The 15,394-nt window shown below is 42.3% G+C and overlaps 1 protein-coding gene across 9 annotated transcripts in view; it reads left to right on the top strand.

Moving 5' to 3' along the window:
- SEMA4D (semaphorin 4D) overlaps positions 1-15,394 on the top strand; it is a 92,863-nt gene that overhangs the window by 11,968 nt on the left and 65,501 nt on the right. The window contains exon 3 of one of the 9 annotated variants that reach the window (XM_050330157.1): positions 8,884-9,013. The exons of the other annotated variants lie outside the window; for them this stretch is intronic. The gene's annotated coding sequence lies outside the window, so the exon portion shown is untranslated. The remainder of the gene's footprint in view (positions 1-8,883; positions 9,014-15,394) is intronic. 9 annotated transcript variants of the gene reach the window in all.

Below are 15,394 nucleotides of genomic sequence, written 5' to 3'. Positions count from 1 at the left end.
AGAAAAGCCATAGCTAAAATTTAATTTAGTTTTAATTCTTGATGTTTCATTTCCTTTACTTCAAAACAGTTCATAAAAGCATAGTTGATACCTTGCTTCTAAAGACAAGTGTGTTCCATGGGACTTAGAATTCAGGCTTCACATGTTAGTCTAAATTTCAATCTCAAGCTGCTTAGAAATTGTTTTAATCTAAATTTTAATCTCAAACTGCATAGATAGTTACATGGGTAGAGGAAAGTTGGTATTTTAGTTATTTTTAGCTAGTAGCTCACATAAATCAGGTTATGTATGTAGCATTCCTACCACCTAGGACAAAGAAGTATTGCATACAAAGCTTGCTTTTTCGTTGCCCAAATTTCCCAGTGCTGTCATGTACAACAAATGTAGGCATAGCTGTCTCTTGTCTTTGCAAATGATGTGTAACGTTGGCACAGATTTTCCAGGCTCACCACGCTGAACCAGTGGGATGGGTGCCAAAGGGTTAAGTGTGTGGAATGACAGCAGTGGCATCAGCAGCACCAGCAGGGTGATGATCTCTTTTCTCTCTCGGGGTCTGTTGTGACTTACAAAGTTTGTGCAACGATCCTGCAAAACCTTGTACTTACGTTAGTGCTTTCAGTGCTTGGGGTTTGTGGCAGAGGCAGAGGGTGGGAGGGTGAGGAAAATGCACAGCAGAGTGTGTCTCGTTTGGTTGGGAGGCTGTGTCTCAGCCCAGCTGTCAGCCAGCGGACTGCTCGCAGGAATAAAGTGCTGGTGCTTGTTTTGGCGCCGGGCTTTGTGGCAGGGGGGAATTGGGTTCACTACAACAGCCCAGTGCTTGCTGTGGCAGCTGTGGCGTGTGCCTGGACTTGGGCTGTGACCCCTTGCTCAGCTCTTTTTGGCAGGAGGGCAGAGTGATCTGGTCCAGAGCCTGAGGTCACCTACTCAGGCTTTTACATCTCTGCCTAGCTCTGAAACTGCTGAAGGGGGAGACACTGTGGTAGCAGTGGGGGTCAGTAGTGAAGCTTCATGCTGCTTGTTGTGGCCATCTGCAGAGCTGGGAACGTGCTGGTGAGGTTTGGTGCGTGCCGTGTAAGGGCTGTTTATGTGGGTGTGCATCATACAGGAATACATTAATTAATCAAGGAAGTATTCTAGTATGAACAGGAAACTGTTGAAAACCTGAGCTTTTCAGTAGCACTTCCCCTTCCCTGTCTAGGCTCTGTGTGATGAAATAACTTCTGAGCTTGAATGCTTTAAGCACTTGGCAAAACTTTTTTGTACGCAAGCTTTCTGTATCTGCTTACATTACTACCATGTTTTTTCAGCTTTCTCAGTGTGCCTTGATCATATTAAGGATATAAAGCACTTCTTTTTGGGGGGAATCTCCCAAAGCAGGGATTGCTCTCTTCATTTTCAAAACTTAATGCTTTAATTTTAATTCTTAATTGTATTTGTTCTTCAGAGTTTTTGGGAAAAGGGTTAGATTTTTTTTTTTTTGTTACTGTAATGTGAGATGAAGCAAGAGCAGTTTAATCTTCTGTAGTTGATGAAATTGTGAGCTTTAAAAAAATGTTCAGGAAGGAGAGAAGAAAGCAAGCTGAGATTTCACTGATTCTTTGAGAGGCTGTGGAAGTGATTACGAAGGCTCCTGAAACTTTCATCCCAACAATCAAGCCGTGTCTGATATAACCAAATTAGGTAATTCCCTTTGTGTGGGGAAGAGGGACTTGAGGGTTGCGAAAGGACAGTGTGTCTCACTTTCACAGTTAATGATTTCCGTTTCCTGCAAAAATCTGGAGGCTCTAGACTCGAGTGTAATTGATGGGTTTATGGTACTAACAGGGCTATGTTGTGTTCTGGTGGCAGTTGAGGGCCCCAGTCAGGCAGGGCTTTGGTGTGTTAAGAGTTTATGGTATATAAACACCAGTGAGAGACGTGGTCACTTGCTTGAAGTTTACAGCGTGGTTTGAAACAAGAAGAAAATGAGCCTTGTGGAAGGAGGGTAAGCAGGATTTGCAAGATAACTTGAGTGGCCCTGCTGCATCCAGTCATCTGTTTTCTCTGAAAATTATTTCCTGTAAGTTTTTCTAAATCTTTTTGCAGATGTGAATCCCAGGTGCCTGGGAGTGAGAGAGGGGAAGCTGTTTTCTTTTGTTGTTGTTGTTGAATAATCTGCAAAATTAAATGAGCTTGGGGCAGAGAATAAGAGCATCAGCCATAGGTAAGAGCTGTGTGGTGTGGACTTCAAGATTGGATAGTTGGGAAGGATAGAAAACTGTATAAAAAGAATTATTTAAGTGTTCTCACAGAAAAGGTGATTTTAGTGTCTCTGAAAATGAGGATAGTAAGGATCATGTCCAGATTTTCAAGTGAATGCGTGATGTGGGGAAGAAAAGGTGACTTGCTCTGAAGAAACACATCCATGTGATTTCTAAATGCTGATGTTTCATTCTGGACTGAAACTACAGCATGTGTTACTAATCTGATGAAAGCCAAAATTTGTATTTTTCTGATTCACATTTTGCCTTCTTGGTATACCCACTGCAAGTGTCTTAACAAAGCCCATGAGCATGTTTTTTTTTTCTCTTAATCTCAATTTATTGAGAAATAGATACATAATTTTATTTTCTAAGATATCTGTGCAGAGAACTCACTGCATTTTGTAAATCTGGCGTAATTCTACTGGTATCCTTCCTATGCCACAGCAATGGAACTTGTAAACCTACTCCTGCTTGTTACCGTGTTCACACTGTGATAAAAAATTTAAACATAGTGCAGCTGATTATTGCTTGTGTTTATGTATCTAGGTATACCAAACCTGCTGAGTTCGTTTCTACAAATGGGGTTTTCCCTGAGGTTTGGATGCAGGCTGCACTAATTGATCCTTGGCAGTAGCTGTATCGATAAGCTGAGTCCTAATAGGCAGCTGGTCTAATAGAAGTGGGTTTTTGGAGGGCGGCCTTATTGGAATATGGCTCTCATTATGGGAGAGCACCACATTTAAAGTCATTTTAGTTCTTGCTGTTGCAGTAGTGCCTGCTGGAGATGGTGTGATTACTCCAGGGAGAAGGTGGAAATGCCTCACATCACTCAGCTGTCCTCCTGCTGATTAAGGAGTGCTACTGTCCAAGATGCCTTTAGGAGGTAGGCAATTATTTTCAGACAGAGAGATGTTAACCAAGAACTGGAGCCCTATGGGAGGAAGGGGTGAGCAGAGCTGGAGAGGGAGGGGGGCCACTCCCAAAGCATGCAGCATTTCTTTTGCTGCTTCTCAGTATTAATCTCTCTTTAGAAAGCTTTCTCCATTTACATGGTGAAGCATTTAGCACTTGTGGGCTGACTGCGTGCAGAGCTAAGTGTTCTCTGTTTCATATTCTTATTTTTGCACTTGCTTGAATGTAAAACAACCTAGTGCTAATTTGCATAGTGCTAGTAATTGTTAGTGAGAGCAGCACAGATGCTTTTTATTCCTGCTGCTCTTTCCAGAGAGTATTAGGGGGTTTGTTTTGGTTATGTTTTAATATTGATCCAAAATCTAGTTTTAAGCAGCAGAGGGATTTATGTGCAGCAGGCTGCTGCCATGTGGTCACTGTTTTTGTGGCAGACTCATTACTTGATGACAAAATTCAGGCCATTGCCAAGTGCTCAAGGCAACCTTTTGCTAAGGTTGTTGAAATGGAGCTCTGGGAACAGCCATGCAGCTTGAGTTGCAGGTAATAAATTAATTTTTTAGATACTTTGTTAGGGAGAGTATATTGAAAGCTCATTTAAAGATTCTTCATCTAGTAAATCTGTTGTCACAATAGGGAATAATTTAGTGGCAATGGAAAAGAATCGTCTTAAACTGTAAAATTCTGTAATCTAGACTCCAAGTGAGAGACATTTACATAGTGTTGCCACTGCTGACTGACCAGTTTCATTACATCATAACTGACAATGAAGCTGTTTGAATTACTCAGCAGACTGAGATGTCTTCAACTGTGAGTCATGCTACCTAAGTGGAGATTAATTTGTAAATGATCTTATGTTTATATGTACATTGGAGAGGGATTTCTTTCTCTGACTAGAGATCATGTTTTCATCATGTCTGTGAAAGGCTTGGTCAACACTGAGAGTACCCAGACAGGCACACGTAGGTGTAGTTTCCCACGGACAGCAATGCCTGAATAAGTGCCTCGGTGTTTTCATACAACTTATCGGGGAGCTGTCTTTCTTTAAATTTTGTTGGTGCACTTTATATAGATACTGTGTGTTTTCTACTGCCATACGGCTTAACTGCAAGGAATTCACAAAAAAACGTGGTGTATGTTGTGTAGGTTGTAGCTGAACAGTTGGCTGCTTTGTTTATGCTGTTTAAGCGTGCAAACCTGTAGTCTGAATCTCTAGATCTAATTTGAAGTCATCAGGCTTTGAAGTGATTTGTAATAACGTATAGAGAATAATATGTGTTTATGAAAGTAACTGGCAGTTGAATATCAGTATTCTTTACCCAAAGGCATGCTGAAGTTAGATGAATAAATGGGGGCTGGGATGACAGGGCCAGATTTCAGTTGTCTTCTAGAATGTATTATTGCATTTTCTGGTTATTGCTTTCAAATCATGCCAGTGCTTTTGTTTTTTATTAAAACTTGTGGTATGTATTGCGTAACTAGTTCTGGGTTTGTGTTTTTAAAATTTAACTGTGCCTTGGTTATCAGCATCACGGAAGCTCACTTGAGTAAATGAGCAGAATTCACTCCACACAAATCCAGAGTCAGTAGGGTGTTGTTTTGCAATTATGTACAAAACAAAAGGCAAACCAAGAATAAAATCTGCCTTTTTGGAAGACACCAGAATAATGTTTTATGCTTTCTTAATAACAAGAAAATACTTAAAGTTAAATATTGAAAGGATGCTGTTACCTTTTGATGACACTGATGCTTTGTCTATTAAGGAACAGAGAAAACAAAAGGGGAGGGGAATCTGGGAGCACTTTGAAAAGTAATAATTTAAAAAGGAATTTACCTTGTGTGAATTTAGCAGATTTTTTTTTGTTTTACTGGGTTGGAAAGTCTCATTACTCTAGTCAAGGTCTGAGTGAACCTATTAATTCTTAATTAGTTTTTTTTTGGTTGAATTTGGTCAGAGAAGGAAAACCGAAACTGTCACATTGACAAAAAAAGGTGGTTTCTGAGAAACAAACCTTTGTTACTGAGTTGTTTTGTTGTGGTTGGGCATGCAGTGCTGTCTGAGGCTTGATGTCTTGAACTTGCTTTTCCCCTCCTACTACAGAAATAAGTGTGTGTGTGTATATATATATTTGTTTCTAGGGAGAACAGCAAATAGCCTCAGTAAGAGCTGATGTAGTGTACAAAATGGGGAAGGTTTTTACAGTAAGTGAGACCATGGCACACACAAAGAATTGGATACCTTGAGGTGTCTTCTCTTGAGGAGGTCCATCTTTGTTGGGAAGGGAGCCTTCCCTGGCAGAGGCTGTGGCTGATGAGATGGTTTCCATGGATCGTTGTGCCGTGAGCACAGGATGGGTGCAGGGAGGAGAGCAGGGTTTGGCCTGGTGGTGGCAGGTCCTTCAGAAAGAGTTTGGCACAGCAGGCTTTTCTTGGTTCTGGTTTGGCTGCCGGGGCTGGCGGGAGATGAGGTTTGTTTCCATGGGTGCAGGTGGCCTTTCCCTGCACTCAGGTGGAGTGGTGTGAGAGGGTGGTCACGTCTGTCGTGGGAGATGTGTGTGATACAGACCTGCTTTTCTCCTGAATGGCTGAAACCTGGCATGGTGTAACTTTCTTTGGGGAGTGGAAAGATGATGCTTCTGATCTGGAGTAGCTGTCGTTGGTATTTTGCTTTCCCCATTGTCTGTCTGGGTATGTAGCTTTTTCCTTTTCCTTTTTTTATTTTATTTTATTTTTTTTAAGCTAATCAGATGCCATATGATTGGTGTCCTGAGTAACTCTCTGTAGTCTTGTTTTTGGATGGACTTCAGTACAGACTCCTCTGCCTTTGCTTTTGTACCTGTTGCTTTTATGCTGGTTGGTTTGCCCTGAGCTCTGCAGGCACTGGCAGCCAGGGGCAGAGGTGCCAGTGCTGTGGGGTGGCTCAGGAGGTGGCTCTGCTGATCTGGCAAACCCTTGAATTTTTTTCATAGTGCAGCTTCTGTTCGTGTCCTGAGAGTTACTGCCTTTTAGTGGCAAAAGTCACGCTGTAAATGCCAGTTGAGGAGATGTAGTTGCAGATTTGAAGTGGGCAGCGTTCAGGTTTCCTTCTTCATTTTGTCAAGAGCTAAATGGTTAAAGCAGTGAGAGGTTTCCAGTTACCATACTTGTATCAGCTGCCTGCGTGTTTTTCTTTTTAATGAAATGTGGCTAGCTGAGTGGTTGGCATCTGCTGTGAGGAAGGGTGAATGGAAGAGGGAAATACCAGCGATCAGTTTTGTGACTTCGCTTTGTAGCCCAGCTGTTCAACAGAGTGCAGTAAAACTTGGCAGTTTCAGCGATTCAGAATGATACTCTGGCAGTTTCACATTGTTTTACTGCTCGAACAGAGTAGCTGCTGTTGTTCTGGTTGTTGCTGTTTGCTGTGTGCCTTCATCAGTGTAAAATGAGGTCCACAGGAACTGCTGTGAAACTAATGATCTCTTCTGAGGGGATCACAAACGTTTGGGATTAGTCCGGTTGCTTCAGGAGCGTGACCAAGGACCGGGCTGGGGGTGTGTGGGACGGAATGCCAGGGCAGAAGCCCTTGGTGCACGCTGGCTTCTGCAGTTAAAACGGGTTTGTGAAAACAGTGCTGACAAAGTCACCCCGTTGCATTAGCAACCAGAGATGCAAACAAGAGGTCTGGGGAGGGCTGCAGTGGCTGAATCGCCACGTTTTGTCCCGCCTCTGGGAAAGCCACGGTGTAGCTGAAGAAGTTTTGTTTTAAAAAGTTCTGCGGGACTTTGGGGTGATAGCTTTGGTTATGTGGGCAACGTGAATCTGCAGTTTGAATTTTACAACTGGGAGGAGAATTTTCAAAAAGCTCAATGGAGTAAAGTGCTTAAATTTGCATGAAAGACTAAAGTGAGTGAATAACCCGATTTTCATGCCTCTTACATTTTCTCCTTTTATATTAAATGTTGCTTTAAACTTTAAAGGCATCAGTAAATGAAAGAAGTCTGTACCTTTCTAATTTTTTTAATACATATAAGTAATTATATCACTGTATTAATATATATTATAGTACCTAGCATATATCTTCTAATATATTATTATAAGTAATTATAGTAATTACATTATTAATCATGTAAATACAAATTTTCTTGTCTGGAAATCTAGTGAAGGTCAGAATCCTGAAGGGCCCTGTTTACTTGAAGTTCAGATGTTATTCTGGGGATGTATGAGGAACTTGAGGAAGAAAAAACAAGTTATACCTGTTTCTTTGATTTGAGAGTTACTAGTTACAAGCTCAGGAGTATTCACCGCTGTTATTACAGGACCTGCCTTGATTTGGATTTGTGGGTGACAGAAGCAGATGAAATATTTTAGGAAGTAGTCAAGGATGGAGAAGGGAGGCTTCTTGAGCTCAGTGCCTGCCAACTGATTATATTTTGTCCATCTTTCTAGGTAGTGGAGATTCATTACTTCCTGAAGGGACAACCCATGCCTTGAGAGGCTTGAGACGTACAAGGCTCGTGGGAAGGAGGGATTATGTTTAACTCTGTCAAGAGTAGCACTTCCATACCAGGCATTAGATGAGTGATCCTGCTCTGCTTGAGAACTGTAGTCTTGTGAAGAGAAGGTCTGGTGAGGCAGGAAATATCCTTAGCTGAGCTGGCACTGGTTGTTGACTTCAGTTTGGCAGGTGATGTTCGGAGTGAGGTGTTCTGATAGTGTGTTTTCAATAACCCTTCAGCCCGTTTTGGTTCATCAGAGCAGTAACAGTGGGAGCACAAATGCCTTGGTCGAGTGATGATTTGGACGAGAGACTTCCTCCAAACACATTGCTACTACCTCATGCAAAACATCACATCCTGCTGCTTTTCTTTTGCTCCAGACCATCCCAGACAGCTTCAGATCCCATGTGAGGTTTTAAGAGAAAGTCTTCCGAGGTCTGGCGTGCGTGCAGATTTCACAGTGTCTTGAGGATGAAACTTACCTTCCCATTTATTTGATTTTACAGATTTTACTTTTGTGGTCTACAATGAGATTTTTTCTTCACATGGGGTTTCTCAGGCAGGCTCTTGATTATCATGTGCAGTTTGGGGGGTTCCACTTGCATTACTTTCAGCTGATGTTCTGTCAGTGTACTTAGGTGTTCTATGTGTTGTTACAATTGCTGTTCATGAACTACACCAGAACTATGCTAGTGTTTATCTGGAAATAGAGAAGTAAATGGTGTAGCGCAGTGTAACCATGACATATGAAATAAATCTATACTGACACATTTCCTTAGCCTTAGCTTGAAATATCTCTGAGTTAAATATGCAAAAATATGCAGAGAGAACGTTTGTAATTATGCCGTGCAAGGTTGCAGGAGTTAATATGGAGAACTCGTATTGAAAGGATTCATGGCAAACAAGAGCAGACTTCAAGGAGTATGGCTTTGTGAAGGAGACTTCTTTAAAATCTGGGTGGGACTCTTCCAAGATGAGTATGCAGCCAAAGAGAAACAGGAAGGTTTTTTCAAAATAATTTTCAGATAGTTGACTGAGCAGAGCGTTGCTTTGTAATGATGAGACGTTACATTTCCACAAATGTACTGGTGCCTGGGTTTAGCTTCCAACTTGGTAATGGGTTGGTCAGATTCACAGTGAAAAAAATCTGTGCTCTAATGATGAATTGTTGTTTTTTGCTGTGGTGTGGGTATCTTTTTGGTTTTGTTCCAGTTTGTTTTTTGGCGGAATAATGGAGAAATGTGTATTCGAAACAGCCACAGGACTGATTGCCGCCTGGATCTTTGCTGTGTCTCTCAGAGGTACACGCGTGAAGTCTCCCTGAGCACTGCATGGGATGACAAGGTTCCCTGTTTGTGAGGCAGCAGCGCGTGTGACAGCAGGCTGGTGAGTGGTTTCTGCCCTACACTGCAGAGCCATGCATGCTGGTGCTGCAGCTGTGCTCTGCCCTTCATTGCTCCTGCGGCTTTCTGGCTAGGGCTGCTTTGTAGAACTATCAAAAAAATGTAAAAGTTAGGAAAAGTCCTGATAGGGCTGGGAAATCAGTTTTCTTGTAGCACCCCAGGCTTACAGTGGCTGATATCCTGCCTGCCCCTTCAGTGCCCTTCTCTTGCCTGAGACAGAGGTTGGTGGGGTGTGAGCTTCAACCTGTCGGAGGTGAAAAGATAACCTGAAGAAAAAAGTAACCCAGAGCTTCCCTGAAGAACAGCAAATTAAAGGTGTTACCTTAGCCCCTGAGGAACATGGGCCTCTGGAATGACCGGGTGAAATTCTGTACCAAGCCTTGTCCACTGCTCTCATGTTCCCCATGCAGAAAACGGATCCCTCCTCATTTTGTTTCTAATGATTGCAAATCCCCCATGTCATCTTATTTCCAGTCTTTAATGACTCTCCCCTGTGAGAGTCTGCACTTTTTATTGTTGATCATTAGTTCCTGGGTACTGGATCTTTTCAGTACCTTATGAAATACGCTATTTCATATCACCTTCTCCTATAAACATGATAAACTCTTCAGTTGCTTGCATATTGGGTTTTTTTCCCCATAAGTAAATGGGTTACTGCTGGAAGAGGTGAACTCTGTGCACAAAGAGGTGTATAAATGTCTATAATTTCTAGTGTTAAAATTCCAGAATATAGTTTTGTAAAAGTGAAAGTCTTCAAATGCTGTAAAATGAGATTATAGGAAAAATGAGCAAAATCAGTAATAAATCTTGCTAGTATTTTTTTTTTTCAGTTGATTTACCAGATGTTTTAATTACAGTGCTGAGTAATTCACCACCTAAAAGCACGGTCCTAGAACAATCAACCTCATTATTTGATCTTAAGTAAATAAATAATTTTGCTGCTTTTACTCTTTTATGAGAGGGTTGGAGAGGAAGATGAGTGGTTATGTTATTGAGTGTACAAGTTAAATATACTAGGCTATTTACACTGTAACTGATATTAATGTTGATTAACTCTGGGGATGAATTTGTTTTTACTTAGTATGAAGAGACAGCTATAACAGTTGTATGCTCTATTAGACATGAAATCAGTTTTTAAGTACAGGTAGAGTAGGAATTTTTTTGAACCAGCAAGTGCAGGAAAACTAAACTTCTTGTTCAAACTGGTGAGTGTATGCTTAGCTGTTAACTTGAGCTGTGTGGTCTGCTGCCTCTCCTCCCCTGAAAATAAAAGCAACATGTACCTTGAGCAAACTCAGCCTATGTCTGCCTCGAGTCCTGCTTTTGCTAGCAAAAAGGAGGGGGGTGTTTTAAATTAAAAAATCCCCGAGGGGAACAGGAGAGGCTCGGGGCAGCATGCTCTGTTTGACAGTGTCTGCGATAGTTGGAGGCAGGGTTTGGGTCCCCAGAGATGCGAAGAGGGGCAAAAGCTGCTTGGTGCATTGCCTTCAGGTACACTTTGGCAGTGAAAAACACTCAGCAGCCAGAGTCCCAATTCAGTTTTTCGGTATTATTTATTTTAGCATAGAGAACAGTTGCTCTGTTTCTGACTGCCTTTTTTTTTTTTTTTTTTTTTTTTAAATCTCTAAGTCTTTCTGAACCTGGGACTAACCCTGGTAAGTTCTTGAAAAGCTTTGCAGAGAAATACGTATAAAATCAGTTTAGGAGGAGGAGACCACTGCAAGCAGTTGCGTGAAGCTGTTCATGCAGATGACACTGACTGGCAGTGAAAACATGCACTCCTGTGTTTTATGCCCTTAACTTGGTGATGCTGATGTGCTTCAGTGGCGATTCTCAAGAGATGGCACATACGCATCTCAAGCGTGCCCCCTTCACAGTAGCTTTTTGTGACACAACAGCCCGTTTTTTCAGTGCAGTTTGCTTTGACGTTTACTCGAGTAGTTGAAAAGGGTATTTCAGATACCTTACAGTAAGGTTTACAAAAGAGTTGCATTTAATTGCTCGGGCTGAAGTGCTCACCCCTCCCCACTCGCACACACTCTGCCCATGAAACATGTTAATCCCCTCCTGCCCTCCCCCCCATTGAAGAAGCCTGATACATTTCCTTTTGCATTAGTTAGGCCTTCTGGGAAATACATGCAGAAATAAAAGGCTTTTCTATAGCCCTTTCTCCCTCAGGAATGCATAGAAACCAGCTCCTTGGATCTGGTCCACAAACTTGAAACTTGATTTTGGTTGGGAGTTGTGGGGGGAAGGGAAGGAAATCTATAATCCTCTGCACATGTGACTGAGAGAATCCTAATTACAAACTGAGGTAAGGTATAGGAGCTCGTAAGATCTCATGGTACTTTGTAAATAAGGAACATGTTTTTTTGTTTTGTTTTGTTTTGTTTTTTTAAACCTCTGTGTTGTGCTGAAGTTGTCTCCAAAGGAGGTATTTAGAACTCTTTTAGCTTGGTGAGCTGCTCGTCTTTCATCTTCCTGAGCAGCGTGTACCCAGACAGTCTACAAAAAGAGGGTTATTTTGTTTACGGAGATGACTCAGGTATGGTGATGGTTTCTCAACTACCAGCAAATACCTCGGACATCTTACCTTAACTATGGCAAGAAGTGGACCCTTTCCCTTGGGATAACTATTTATGTGTGCTGGTTATACATGCACGAAAACCCATGGGAAAAGGTACTGCAGGTTTTTACAGTGGTATTGCTGTATTGATAATTGGTACCTGTGGTGTACCACGGGCAGAAAGGCCAGGCTGAGCTTGGTGTATTCTTTACCCCTCAGTGTGTTGGGATGTACAGAAACGCCCTGCAACTTGGAGTGGACTGGCTGTCGTGTTACAGAGGACCCAGAGCTTTCAGCTCCCTATATATCTCAGTGGCTTTTTAGGCACATAGGTGCCACACTTTTACAAGAAGGACCTCGGGAGGAGCCATCCTGGGGGTAGCTGTGGTGACAGAGTGGTGCTGACAGGGTAGGGAGCGTGTAAAGTGGTGTGATGGCTTGGGCACATGGTCACTCCATGTCACTGGGCACGTCATGGTGTTCATGCTGTCCTCCTCCTGCCTAAAAGAGGTGTCAGTGTGACTTGAGACACGTGAAACGTGAATACAAGCCCTTACTGGCAGGACAGTGTGGTTGTTCCCAACATATGCTTGTCTGTGGGTTCGTCATTACCATGGGCAAAACCAGAGCTGCCTCTCTCTCCTCCATGATTGTATTTATTGTTTGAATGCAGCTTGAGCATTGCACAATAAAACTCTTCTTGTGAACACCTATGCAAACATCTGATGTCACTGCTTGCTCATTAAGATTAGCTCCAGTGCAGCATCATTAGTGGTGTTTTACGTGTGTCAGGTGGTCATCGCGTTTGTGGAAGCTTGTGCCTCTCCATGTGGGTGCTCCACTGCCTCTGCATGTGCCAGAAAAGCCAGCCTGCCAATTCCCACTCCCTCTCCTTGCTCCCATGCAGCCTCCTCAGAAGTGGTGGTGCTCAGAGGCCTGATGCTGCACCACATCAGTGCTGCTTGCTGTGGTGTGCCCCCACCAGTGACAAAACAGCACCGCTGTGGGGCCAAGAGCTGCTTCAGCTGGTTTTGCCAGCAAGAGGAGTGTTGGTGAAACCATGGTGTGATCTGTGCTGTGGTGAGCTGGAGCATGAAAATGGGCATCAGCAAATTAGGGGTGAATCTGACTTGACCGAAGCGACAATTTCTTTCAGCTGATAAAAAAATATTTCATAAATGCTGGCTTTCTTTCACTTATTATCTAGTGTGGAACTGTAGGTCGTGTTCCTTGGCAGCCACCAAAGGAGGGAATTATTTTAATTCCACGCCTCTCCCTGAAGCAAGAGATTATGATCTCTGTGATGATGGGTTGTCAGGTTATCTGTTCTCCCCCCAAGTTTTAGAAGAGGATTGCAGAGGATGGGGTGTCAGAGACCTGTGGCACAGTGTCCTTATCCTTTTGATGCCAACATCTTCATCTCACACTCCAGTGATCTCTGCTCCCTGACTTCTGCTATGGCTCGGTTTAATAGCAGCATCCATCGCCCTTATGAGTCCAGCTGGCAGTTCCTTAGGGCAAACTGTATATTTTGTTTTCTCTCTGATTTTAGTTTCAGGTTAGCAGTTGATCCTGTTTGTGCAGGCACAGATTTTCACCACCTTGTTTGCTCTCAATAGAGGTGGCATTTCGTTCTGCGGGCTGTCTTGGGTTAAGCCCAGACCTTCAGTGTAGAGGGAGGGCTCTCCCTAAAGAATGCAGAGGTGGTGTAATCTGGCCTGTAGGCTTTTGGGTACACTTTGCAACGCTGACCAGCTCACTGACATTGATTACTTTGCTGCTGATGAATTGGGGGTTGTTTTCTGTACTTTTGTTACTGTCAGTCCTTGGTGCTTTTTCACAGCTTTCATTCTGCTGCCTAAGTAGTTTCCCTGAGATTTAATATGCTGCTTCCAACCTATATTTTTTTATTATGTTCAGCAAGTTGCTGATTTTAATATGGAGTAGTCATCCGTTAATGACTTTGCAGGCAGTAGGCGGTGGTTTGGTACAAAACTGTTTTGCTTTAGCTCACCCATATGTGGCAGTTGCATTGGAGTTTGTTGGTCCAGCTGACTTAATGCCAGACTACTTACTAGGTAAGAAGGCTGAAAGCAGAAGTTTTTGTTTAATTTGAAAACTGTGAACTTTTTGTAGACTGAAACACTTTTCACAGTATCACGTAGTACGTAAATATAGCATACGGGTAGTCTTTTTTGGGAGTATTGCTTGCTTTTGAATGGTGGAAAAGTTCTGAAAAGAAATGTGTTGGAAAACACAGCTGTTTAATGACAGGGTCTTAATTTTCTCCTTGATTTAGTGACTTAATTTTTAAATATGCAGATATCTTTCTGTACCAAAACTTGCATCGTAGGGACAGTGCGGTGTGTAGCTTCTTTTTAATCGCCTTCCTGGAAGAATGGTTTCTATACGCATGGTAAGTCTTCAGTCGATTTATTGAAGAGTGCCTGAGGGTTAAAATGTACTTAATCATGCTGAGTATGTTTATCTAGCACTTTAAACTCCTAATTTGCTGTATTGTTTAGACTGGTTTTATTTCAAATAATGCATTTGTCTGTGGAACAGGGTTAGGGTGCGGGGAATATACCTCCTTCTTTTACAAGGGGTACAGTGTTATTTTGTGTTTGTGGGTCAGAAAAGTGAGTATCAGCAGGGTTTTTTCAAAGCTAGAAATGTGTACAAATTGGGGGAGGGATGTTTTATTTTGTGTGTGTGTGTTTTTTTTTTTTTTTTTTTTTTTTAATTCTAGTTACAGTACGAATCATTTGACAGTCAGGTTCTATGTGAAAAACCTGGGCAAGGGTTCCAAAGTATAAAATGTGAACTAATAAAAGCTGGTTTTGTGTGCTGTAGGAAAAGAGGGCTGACCCTTAACTTGAAAAACTGATCAGTTAATGTGTTCAGCATGGATAAGATGCCTTTGAAGGGTCCAATAAATCAGTTGTGTGGCTTAACATCGAACAAAACCCCTTTAAAAAATAACTGTCTGATATTGTTCCTTAAATTATCGATGGCTAGTGATGGCTGTAGACCTCCTTCCTTCTTTTGCGAAGTATCTCAGTGTCTATTGCTTGTGGACTCCCTGGCTGTGTCAGCAGTGCTGACCAGCAGCTGATGGCTTGGTGTGGCCAGAGCCCCCTGGGGCAGCCAGAGACTGACTGGGATGTGAGGTGTGCTAAGGATATAGGGAGGCTTTGACCCAAACTTTTCACCAAACAGGAATGCAACTAGGGGTGCATTAATAAGGGACAGTTTGTGCCACGCAAAGGGCATTAAGAGCATGGACTTAGTTTTCTTTGTAAATTAGGTGTGGAGTTGTTTAAGCAGGTTTAATGAGTAAGATGTCTTCCTAGAGGATTTGTATTTGGCACAGGACCTGTCGTGAGGGCTGGGCTCTCTCACTTTTAGGTAATGATGCTGTTAATAAGATAGTCCAATGTGTAATGTGGGAGTATTCTTTGTCCAAACTGATGTGTTTTGTCCGAATGCTAACCCATGCCACCCAGGCCATCAGGTTTCTGCAATTTCCAGGGCTCACTTTAAATGCAAGATTGGATTGGATTTTTTTTTTTTCTTTTACCATTTTGGTGTTGCTGAACTTTTTTCTTAAGTCCTCTCAATTCCTTAGGTATCATTTTTTTAAGTATTTTTGCTTGTTTTGTTGAGGAGCTTCCTGGAACAGACAGCTCTCATCCATGAAATGTTTAAGCTTTGGTTGAGGGGCAGACACTGGGTTTCTTCACTGCTTGAATGAAAGTAAGTGCAGATGGTAATTGATCTGAGTGATTTCTGCTGAGT

The sequence above is a fragment of the Myiozetetes cayanensis genome, unplaced genomic scaffold (genome assembly GCF_022539395.1).
Source record: "Myiozetetes cayanensis isolate MyiCay16 unplaced genomic scaffold, myiCay2020 scf4, whole genome shotgun sequence".
NCBI lineage: Eukaryota > Metazoa > Chordata > Aves > Passeriformes > Tyrannidae > Myiozetetes > Myiozetetes cayanensis.
Note: the sequence above shows the minus strand (reverse complement) of the source record. Positions and strands in the feature narration are given on the sequence as shown.